This window comes from Primulina eburnea, chromosome 15, assembly GCF_022965805.1.
Source record: "Primulina eburnea isolate SZY01 chromosome 15, ASM2296580v1, whole genome shotgun sequence".
NCBI lineage: Eukaryota > Viridiplantae > Streptophyta > Magnoliopsida > Lamiales > Gesneriaceae > Primulina > Primulina eburnea.
Window position 1 is genome coordinate 21,698,393 of NC_133115.1, and position 9,096 is coordinate 21,707,488.

The 9,096-nt window shown below is 40.8% G+C and overlaps 1 non-coding gene across 1 annotated transcript; it reads left to right on the forward strand.

Moving 5' to 3' along the window:
* The first annotated feature begins 3,860 nt into the window (after positions 1 to 3,860).
* Positions 3,861 to 3,967, forward strand: LOC140815774 (small nucleolar RNA R71). The gene has a single exon (XR_012114420.1). It is a non-coding gene; the product is annotated as a small nucleolar RNA R71 (small nucleolar RNA).
* Positions 3,968 to 9,096: the final 5,129 nt, after the last annotated feature.

A 9,096-nucleotide genomic window follows, 5' to 3' on the forward strand; every position in this document is an offset into this window, starting at 1 on the left:
CCATTTCCACTCGGGAATAGGGAGTGGTCTCAGCTTCCATGTAAGTCTCTAATGCTCTGCCTTAACCTAGTGACAAGTCAAACACTCGGAGACAAATCGCAGAATATCCCGCTTCATGCCCGGCCACCAATACAGAGTCTGTAGATCCTTATACATATTTGCACTTCTTGGATGGATGGAGTACGAGGTGTTGTGGGCCTCACTCAAGATATCTGCTCGGAGGGAATCACTGTCAGGAACCCATAAGCGGTCCCTATGTCTGACTATGCTGTCCACCACTGTATACAGTCTCTGGCCCTTAGTCTTGCCCCTCTGTCTCCACTTTTCTAACTGCTCGTCAGAAGTCTGCCCTGTCCGGATTCTGTCCCTTATATTCGACTGTATTGTCAAAGTGGCAAGATTCGAGGCCTCACCCCTAGCATAAACTACAAGCTCAAATCTCTGAATCTCAGCCTGTAGTGGTCTCTGCATTGACAAATGAGCAATCACTGCGTGCTTCCTGCTTAGAGCATCTGCGACCATATTAGCCTTTCCCGGATAGTAGCTAATGCCGCAATCATAGTCCTTCACCAGCTCAAGCCATCTGCCCTGTAGCATATTCAGTTCTTCTGTGTGAAGAAGTATTTCAGGCTCTTTTGATTTGTGAAAGCCCTGCACTTCTCCCCATACATATAGTGTCTCCAAATCTTCATGGCAAATACCACTGCTGCTAGCTCGATGTCCTGAGTCGGACAGTTCTTCTCATGGACCTCCAGCTATCTGGACGCATAGGCTATCGCTCTGTCCTGCTGCATCAGAACTGCGCCCAACCCAAGCTTAGATGCATCTGTATAGACCGCTAAACCAACTTGCCCTGATGGCATAGCTAGTACTGGTGCAGTGGTCAATTCTAGCTTCAGTCTGTCAAAGCTCTGCTGACACTCATGTCCCCAGATATACTTGGCATTCTTCTTCGTCAAGGCGGTCATAGGCACCGCAATTTAAGAGAAGCCCTGGATAAACTTCCTGTAGTAAACTGTCAACCCCAAGAAACTACGGAACTCTGTCACACTCTTAGGAGCTGGCCAATCTTTTACTGCATGCCTCTACCTTGCTGGGGTCGACCTCTATGCCATCCTGAGATACAATGTCGCCCAAGAATGCCACTCTAGCAAGCCAGAACTCACACTTGCTTAACTTGGCATACAATCGTCTATCCTGCAGAGTCTGTAACACTATCCTCAGATGTTGAATGTGCTCCTCCCTGCTCTTCGAATAGATCAGAATATCGTCAATGAAGACTATGACGAACTGATCTAAATATGACTGAAACACGTGATTCATGAGATCCATGAAGATCGCTGGTGCGTTCGTCAGACTGAAGGGCATCACCAAGAACTCATAGTGCCCATAAGGCGTCTGGAAGGCTGTCTTATGCACATCTGACTCCCTCACTCTCAGCTGGTGGTATCCGGATCGAAGGTCTATCTCGGAGATCACAGATGCTCTCTGAAGTTGATCAAACAAATCCTTGATCCTCGGCAACGGATACTTATTCTTGACTGTGACCTGATCGAGCAAAACTTGCACTGTAAAACTCTTGGTCAAAATTAATAATATTTAAGCTCGAAACAATCGCAAGTGCATGATGTCAAGTTATAATATAATTTATTAGAGTACGAGTATTGTTCCACTGGAGACTATATTGGGCAATTATTGTTTTTAGTTATTAAATTTTTAGCAACAAATTCGAATGATTGTTTATTACTACTATGTTTAAGTAAAATGAAAATAAGAAAGGTTCAGGATTAAATAATGAGATATAATATCTAGAATGGTTCATTAAAATTCAATGAGAAATGAATTTTATGGGAATTTCAGTTCACCTACCCCTCGTTATTTACTTAATTCATTCGATAGTGATCTACGCTTCCGACAACATTTCCTATTCAATTGAACACGCCCTCTCGAGCTATGCCAAACTAATTATACTCAGTGAAGCAAAGGTGAATTGCATATCGTTCTATGAAATCCCCTAGCTTTCGCCCTACCGGACTATGACTATCGATGCGTATCCTACTTCATATTTCTATGTAAATTGTAAATCCACGAACTATGCTACTCGTATCTATCACAAGCTATTCTCTCGAACTCACTCGCGATATAAAATTTGTTATTAAAGTTAGCTACGGTCTAACAACACTATAACACAATAGCATAATCAAGAATAAATCAAAAATCGAAATATGAATTAACTGAATCGGTTTCGGGGTAGGATCCCCTTAACTCCCAACAAATATTGTAAGTTAGCTACTCGAATTCATAGTAAAAATAAACCACACAATGTTTAAACGATAAATTCTAAATAAGAAATATTAGTCGTGACGGAAAATGCGAAGAATGGTGCACGGGAATTGCAAAATCTCCAATCCACGCCCTTGCTCCAAGCTTTTTCTTCTTCTTCAAACTCCTTGGCTGCTGAATCCTCTCCCAATTTTCGTGCCTAGGGTTCCTTCTTGTAGTCTTCTCATTTCCATGTTGAACATAACTCAAAATTGGAACTTTCTGTTTTTTTTGCTCACGCAGGGGCGGTCAAGTTTGACTGCCCTAGCGCGACGTCCTCTGTCCTGTTGGTGTTTTCCGCAGCCTCTCGTGCTGGGGAGGTCAAACTTTACCGCCCTAGCGTGAGTTCTCCTGTTCTTTTTGTTAGAGTAGGGTCCTGGAAAGCCAACTTGTGGCTCGGGCTTTATTGACTCTAATGTAAAACAATCTTTATTTTAATAATATTTTACGATTTTATTCGATTATGGCATTTTAATTTATCTGTATATCCATGCAAGATGCATAGATAAAGTCCTTGAATATACAATAGGTACCATGAGGTCTGCGTCGCAACGTAGATCATGAAACTCATTAGGAAGTGTACCGTATATTATAAACAGGTTCCTAGTCGAATCAGCCGCCTAAAACAAGGATAAAGGTCGCTCGAGCTTGAGACTAGCATCTATGATGTAAACGTCATGTTTCATTGGCAAGGACATGGAGATGTCTATTCACACAGATGGGTGATCATGTGATGATTCACTGAACAACCCTCCCTAGGACTATCCAAGTAGTTCCCACTTATCCAGTGGAATAGTCCGCAGTTATGGTTGTATACCATTAGTCCTTTGACCCGGGACAATGTATGGGCTATACGTACTAGCATACACTTAAATCCGTTTATCGACCCCATAGAGGGACATCAGGTGACGAGGTTGTGTGTAGTTGTGAAATACGTAGAAGATAATGCATTGTAGTCGGGGATTCATCGTTTGCCTACGAGTGAAGATACCCTATGTGATATGATGAGTTAATAGTGCAAGGAGTCTCTGGCCAGAGCAAGAAATGTGCTTTAGGAAAATGTGTTTTCTTAGTTGCACATACCATGCCACTATTAATACTCAAAGACAAATCGCATCATTGTCGAATTCATATGCAACTCTCGATATACCAATGGTTGCAGATTCGATCGGGATATATGTAATGAAGGGACCGTACTGTACACTACCATGACTAAAGGTTCTTGCAGGCACTATCAGTGATACTTAGGGGATCATGTGGCGATGCTACTAGATGCACTTACCATGATCCGATGGGTGCAATCAGAAATAAGTTCTGACATTCTTGATCAAGGAGTTACCTGGTGAACTCCCGCACTTCTCCGCTGGTTGTTCCTTTTAGATTGAGGATGATAGCTGCTAGCTGTCATTTCCTCCAACAACTCATATCCTTCTTTGACAGTCTTTCTCAATAGGTTTCCACGAGCAGCAGAATCTATCATAGTACGATTAGGAGTAAGAAAGACATAATAAAATGTTTGAACGACTAACCCAAGTGGCAATTCATGATGTGGGCATCGCCGCAATAGATCTTTGAAACACTCCCATGCCTCGTATAAAGACTCTTGATCGAATTGAGCAAATGTGGTGATATCTGCCCACAGCTTCATGGTCTTAGATGTAGGAAAGTATTTAATAAGAAATGCTTTCTCCATATCCTCCTATGTGGTGATTGATAGGATCAAATAATTGGTTAAAAGAGTGTTTAGAGGGGGGTGGGGTTGAATAAAACTCACAACTTTTATAAAATTCTCGAAAGTTGAGTTCAGTTTAGTGATAAACTGATATTCAGAATCTTGTCAGTCAATATCAATCAGATAACAGTAAAGTGTGGAATAAAACTAACTGATAGATAGTATAAAAACTGAAATAAGAACATAAGATTTTACGGATGTTCGAAGATTTCAAACACTCCTACGTCACCCTTTCTATCACAAGGATATGATATTCACTAAAAGACTTTGATCGATACAAAAGTTTGTACAGACCCACTTCAGTTTGGACTTAATTGCCAAAACTGAAATTCTTAGTTTACAAAATGCTTTACAGTATACAATTGAATTTAGCACAACTGATCTCTTACAAGATCGAGTTTTACAATAATAAAAATGTGTTAGAAATCTCGAAAGTGTAGCCTTGATTGCTACGAATATATGCGATAAGCGTGAGCTTTTATTTCAGCAGAGTAACAACGTATTTTAGAGAATAGACAATTTTACATGTTCAGAACTTTGATGCGTTATATTCTCTCAGCTGCTCTCTGCTATTTATAGGCTTCTCTTCAACAGTAACATTTAATAGAATTTGAATCTTTTTATCCGTTGGTTTGCCATGTCAACATTCTTTTGACATTCGTACACTGCAGCTGAATTGTGTCGTTCCCACTATCTGTTGCAGTCAGTTTTGTACTATTGTCGTTGAACGTCCTTTCCTTGATGTGTAAAGCTGAAGGATCAGCGGCCGGTTCTTGTGAATAGGGCTCGATTCATGATCTTAGGTTTGAATGAAAGACATGATACGAATGTAGGCGATTGGCTTGGGAGTCCCCGTCAAGAAAGCATTAGAGTCAAGGCACCAGTATCCTACACTCTTTCTTTTTTTTTTTTTTGGCTCAAGAGCAAGGAAAACCTTGGCTGATCACCAACTTTGAACTTTAAATCCGCTATTATCTTCAAGTGTCAGAGAGTGCAGCTCGAAGTCCTGCAAGTGATGTTATTGGTCGTAGGAAACCCCAGCTGATATGCCTTCGGGATAACCACACCTTCTGGGTGACATCAACACGATCCCATCCAATGCCATTCCACTTTCGAATTCAAAGCTCCATCAAAGTACATGGTCCAAAAAAGTTTCTATACTCAATGTAAGTGTAAATTAATTTTGAATCCGGAAAATAACCCATCGTGGGGCGGATGGTAAAAAAAAGGTGACGTCCAAGGTGAAATAGCTTGTCCTAACATCGATTTATAACTGACATAAATGATCTCTGACAACAAGATTTGCTACCTACGGCCTAAAACAATCGAAGAGATACTTGAGCGCAAGAAGCAGCACCGGCATAGCCCTTTTCTATATGAAAGAAAATACTGGTACTGAGGTTGTTAAAGCGGTAGAAATGAGAGTCAAATGCCTTCCTTACTTATACGAATCGCCCATCTAATAGCCCTTCGACTTTTAACATTCTTACCGGTCGGGTATAGGTAGTTTACGGAAAAATGTTCTTATCGAAGAGCGGATAGCATACGAACATTTGTGGCGATGCCTGATGCATCATTCATCACAATATCTTGTAGAAAATCTATCCTTTTAGTGACAGTCTTCTCCATAAATGCAAAGCGTCTTCCGACTAAGGCTTGTGTTTGGAAATGAGCTTCAGTCAACACTCTGTCCTTTTTAATGTCTTCCATCTGGAGAAATAGTGAAGTCACATTCTCTTGGATTTGCTGTAGTCTGCCCGTAGTAAATTCATATGAAGAGTGGATCTTCAAGGTGTGCGCAAGCTGTGTTTACTTGATTTCAGAAATAGCATGCATCATACTGAATAGGTTGTGCTGAAAATATTGGATTTCTTCGAACAGAGATTTAGTATCCATAGATATTCCAGGAGACATGGCTCCAGAGGATTCTGGTATTTGCTCCCTTTCTTATTGATTAAAGATCACCAAAGCTCTGTCAGTTGTATCTGATTTAAGCATTACCATTTCTGGAACATCTTCTTGTAAAGCTTCTTATTAAAGTTGTTGAGGAGGAGAAGGATTCGAATTAACAAAGGTACCGGACGGCTCTTCAGTTTGCTGATCAGCTGAAACAGTTGATGGTTGTTCATTTAGTTGTGCAGCTGATTCACAAACTGGTTCTTTAGTTGGTTGAATGACTAAAGCTTCAACTAGCTCTTCAGCTGGCACTCTTTCAGTTGCAACTGAGTGCAGATGAGCCTCTACACTTTCTTCAAAAAAAGCCTTTTCAGTCATGACAGCTGACGGAACTGGTTCTTCTGTTACAAAAATAGCCTGTTCGGTTGGTTATTCAGCTTGATTAACTGGTTCTTCAGTAATATCAGTCGAATCAACTGGTTCTTCAGTTGCAAAAATTCTTCAACTGCTCTAGTAGTATATAGCTGGATATCAGTGGTTACTGATTTGATCACCTTGTCAAGATTTGCCTGTGATAACTCAACATCAGAATAAAGTACAAGTTCTGCAGTTCAAGATGGAGGAGCAGTCGATGATGGTTGTTCTTCAGTTGTGGAAGGAGCAGTTTCTTGCTGAGAAGATTCAGCAACTGGGTCCTTTGTTGGCTCTTGAACTGTTTGTCCAGCGTGCTCTTCAGAGGAAGGATCTTGAGAATCTGCCAGAAAAATTAGTTCTTGGTCCATTTCCCAGTGTTTAATCTCCGTCTGTATCACAATGAGATCCATTTCCAGTTGGTTAAAGACATCTTTGTCATTGAAAGCACTCGGACTGGTAGGCTCAAAATTCTGTCATAACTGAGCAACCATCTTTGCTAACTGCTTGGCTCGTATTTGATCAAAGAAATACTTCTCACGTTGCAAAGCTTGTACAACCGAAGCATCTTTGACCACCTTCAGAACAGCTCTTTCTAGGTCAACAAATTTCTTCAGAACTGATTCTTCTGAAGTTGCTTAGCAAAAACTTTAGTTTTGAATCTGACCCATTCTTTGAAAATTTTGAGCTTGTCCATGGAAAATTCATTGATCTCTGAGCAGATAAGATCAATGTGGGTTTGGACTGTGTTTGTTGGTCGGGGCTCTTCCTGCAACTTCCCCTTCCCTTTAGAATCAGTCAGGACATGAGGAATACTCAGTCCTGAAGTGGTTGAATCAATTCTTTCTCTAATCACTACCCATTTAGGTCTGGCAATAAGTAGAGGGATGAAGCCAAAATAGTGATTAATGGAGCCTTTACTCCAGTTGATTTATTCTTCTCACCAGATTCGCTGATCTTTGTCTTCTTCTTCTTCAGCTGGTCATCAGAAAGACGTAACTGAACCTTAGTTGATGGTTCAGTTGGTACAACTCTCAAAGGTGTAGCCTGAATAGGCTGTTGAGCTCCAATTGGTGTGAGCCGATCAGTTGGGATTGTGCTGACTATTGCGGCTGGCTTAGTTTTCAGAGTTTGAAGTTTCTTGGAGATTTTGAGTGAAGGAGTCTTCTTTGAATCAGACTCAGTGTCAATCAGTTTATTGAACTGTTTTCTTAGCCTTCTTCACTGACTTGGGAGCCTCATGTGTCCCAAACTCATTTTTAACCTTCAAAAATTGCTCAAGAGACATGTCCAATTTTGTCTTCGGCGGCTGGATATTCTTAGCATTGAAAACTTTAAACTTGGATGATTTCTCAGCATCATCACCCACCAACTCCTTCATCTTCAGCAGATAGCTGAGTTGCACAACAAATCCCTTGGATTGCTTGGTCGACTGAAACATATTTTTCAAGTTATTGAAAATAATGTTCTTCCAGTTCATCTTCCTGTCAGCCGTGAAAGCAGTCATGGCTTGGAATTTCTCCAGAGTTATGGCAGCAAAGGATCCTGCCTTCGTAAAGAGCCATTTGGCTACAATATCAACCAGCAACTCTACCTTTGGCTTCAAATCCTTCTTGGGATCGTAAACCTTGATCTTTCGACCATCAGCAAAAAGAAGGGTTTGCATCTCGTCAACATCGGATGCTTTCACCTCCGAAATATGTGTTAGCCCATCAGTAGGCAGCTGAGATAGATTGCCAAAATAGTCCTCATCAATGATCAGTAGCTGACCATTGACAGTAGTAGCAATCTCGCCATCAGTTGTGATATATCCATTAGCGTAGAAGTCTTGAATCTCCTTCAGATAATTTTCTTGGGAAGATTTTCCCAGAAATCCCTTCAGCCCGGCTGCTTCCAGTTTGAGAAAGACATTCTTTACCCCTTCGTCCTTCACAGTGAGGACTGAATCAAAATCAACAGCCATAACATTGAGAATGTGAGCATGGATTTGATTTGACATTTGAGTGATTTGAAATCTGCGAAATGGAGCGGGTGTATTACATATGTACGTGTGAAATTTAAATGGTCTACGTGAGGCCACGTTTCAAAACACTATTCATTGGAAGACAGTAATTATTGCGTAAAAAATCAGTCACATCAGTTAATATGGTAATGTTACTGATTAATCAGTTAACGTACTGGAGAAGATCAGTTGGGGCAACAACAGAGTGTTCAGTTGGGGCAACAGGAGCTGAGTCACATCAACTAAAAACCATCTGACTATTTTCTTCTCTGTTAACCAATTGAATCAGATATTCCCCCTTAATAAATGCATATTTTATATTTTGGAAATTTAAACGACGGTTAAAATGACGTTTAATTAAAGAAAAGAATATTTATGCTCAGAAGATGAATTGTCTAGTGTAATGATTGCGTCTCTTCAGTTGCCTTGAGCCTTGGCTATAAATAGAAATATCATAGTTAATCACAAATTATCAGCAAGTAGATATCAGTCTGAACAATAATGGCAGGAGAAAGTGGTTCAAGAGGTCCAGACATGGTTGACGCGTTTATGCAGTCAGCTATAGATGCACGGAAGCCTACAATGGAGAATGAAGTTTATGAAAAGATTCTGTTGTTCTGGCTAAAGCTTCAGGACTTCCAATCTTTCCAGCAGGGAGGATCAGTTGCTACCCCCAAACGGGTAGCAACGATGAGGAAGTATCGGCGACGCCTTCGCGTCGCTGATGAGGTGG